A 2,675-nucleotide genomic window follows, 5' to 3' on the forward strand; every position below is an offset into this window, starting at 1 on the left:
CTTCACTTGGTTCATGCACCTGTATGATTCCCATCTGCCAGGGAAATGAGTGAAGTCTTCCTGTTTGCTTGCCACAGAGCTACAGTGAGACAGAGTTGTCTTTGTTTTCAGGCTGTAAAATGCTCTCACTGCTCACACTGTAATGTCTGAAAAAAGTTGGCCTGACACAAGCGATCCTTATAAACTGATGATGTCAGTGTATTTGCTCAATTCTGTCACAGCAAACAGTTCACTTCTCGCCCTCAAAACATTGTGGAACATCTGCTGGATTATTAATTGAAAGTTTTCTTGCTATACTATATGGTTGAATCAACCTGCGGTGCTATTTTGTTACTGGAAATACATCTCCCTATGAGCTTTACAGAACAATATGAGACATTGATAGCATTATCCTTTTATCAGGCAGACCAAGCAATTTTTTAATTCTTAATTTCTTCATTGTGATTTTTATGACAGAACTATAATACCTCAATATCCCATTTAGTCAGTTACAACCTGATGTTTTATTTTGGTTGTAATGAGATGTGCTACATTTTCTGCTGCTGTAGCAGAAAAATAGGAAAAATATCAATTAGCAGGTTCTTGGAGACTGAGTGAAATTATTCAAGGGGTGTTTAAAAAATCAGTAATGCATCCTCTGAGTGAGTCACTTTGAAATTAATGTGAAAGCTACTGTTCCTTGGATTTTATGTAAACGTTGTGCAAGAAATAAGGTAAAATTTGATAAAAACTGGTCCCGCTGACTCAAAGCCTAGCCAACTGCTTCTATGGTCTGAAAAGTTTTTTAAACGGCCAGATCGGTAGTCTTTATCATAGTTTTTGGTACACTGATGATCATTTGAAAGACTCTTCACAGAAAGTTTACTTGAAGAATTTTTACATGAGTGAAGTTTTTCCAGTTCACTTAACAATCCACTCACAGAAAGTGCAAATTAGCCTCTGAGTAAGCAAAAAATAACTAAATTAATCAGTTGACTTCAAAAAAGGTTATGAAAGTGGTGTTATTGGAAAAATTGTTGAGTGTGGATGGTCAAGCTTATACACTCTGAACATGACTTTCCGCACCAACTTGAGTGAACCCCCACATGGCTCAGAGCTCAGAAGCATCAGTGTGTCTCAGCTAAGAGGGTGTCATGATATATTTTAAACCAACTTGACGTGTGCACACTCTCAGAGACTGTTTACTCCAGACGAGTAGTATGAAATAGTGTGACATTATTTTCCATTTATTAAAATATAAATGCAGTCTGCAAACATTGGAGGAATTGAAACATCAATGCTAAAGATTGGTGGTTTTACCCATGACACCTCTAATCCTCATTCAATACTTTGATAAAATCCTCTTTATTTAATGAAAGATGAAACTAATTGAAATGTAAAGTACCTCCATGTTTTCAAGTCGTGTCAGTAGGGACTGACATCAGCTATATGGATTGCCGGTGGCAAGGAGTATCCACACAGTTTCAACCCATTGTTGAAACTGCCTTTTGATCATTCCAAACAACTGGTTTCTCTTTGACCTGCTGGTGTGAACTGATTAGCCTCATTACTTGAATTAAACCAAATGCTCTTCAGCTTTTTAAGAGGATGGTAGTTGAACATTAAGTGTCTGATAATGACAACTTACTGCAAAGTGCTTGAGGGAGGCTTTCTCTTTTCTCAGTTTGCAGAAATGCTTTTGATTAATTTTTCTTTTTCTTTTTTTTTATTGTTTCACAGTCCTTGGTGGAATACTCTCCTGCCAATTTACAGACTTCCTTCCTCTGGGTTTGAAACAGGTTCAGCTGAGACACATTAATTTATCTTTCAAGGGAATTTTTATATTCTTCTTTCACTATTATAGTGTTTGACCTGCCGCAGATAAACATCTAATTATCTATCGCATTCCTGAAAGTCATTATGTTATAGTTTCCATGACATAATCTATGACTAAAACTGGATATTATATTGTATAATGTCGCAGAAGATGTCGCAGAAGGTTTCAGTTTTCTGTAATTCACTATCAGAAATGTGGTTTTAGTAGAAGCAGATTATCTCACATGTTGATGCAAAGTCCCATACAGTCAAATAAATAGAAAGTATCATATTAAACTCTTGAACCATCTAAGTCTTTGAAAAGCAGCAAAGTTGCTTGAGAGAATAATATGCTGAATGTAACGGATGAGTCATAAAGACAGAAAAACGAAACTTCACAAATAAATGTTCTAAATCACCAGTGAATCAACTGAGGGATTGTAAGCATCTAGAAAATGTACCTAGAACAACAACCGATGTAACAAAAGGCTTAAGATCAACTCGGTAGTAAGTGCTCTGAGATAGGAAATGCTAGAAATTGGTATTAAGAAAAAAAGACAATATTTAACAAGAGGTATACACACACACACACACACACACACACACACACCACACATACACAAACTTACAGTGTATATATATATATATGTATATATATATGTATATGTCATACATGTACATACACACACACATATGTATATAATACATACATAAATATACATATATGTACATTTAAAGTTCTTGTACATAATCTGAAGCAATTTTTTTCTGAATATATGTTTCCCTGTAAACCAGCAAAAGAAAAGATGAATTTGATATACATAAAGTAGAGGTGACGCACTGTGTTGATTTGGCCTGCAGATTGGAGGTTGACAAGGCTC

Source organism: Fistularia commersonii, chromosome 26 (assembly GCF_037954325.1).
Source record: "Fistularia commersonii isolate RoL2024-O1a breed Wild chromosome 26, RoL_Fcom_v1.0, whole genome shotgun sequence".
Taxonomy (NCBI): Eukaryota; Metazoa; Chordata; class Actinopteri; order Syngnathiformes; family Fistulariidae; genus Fistularia; species Fistularia commersonii.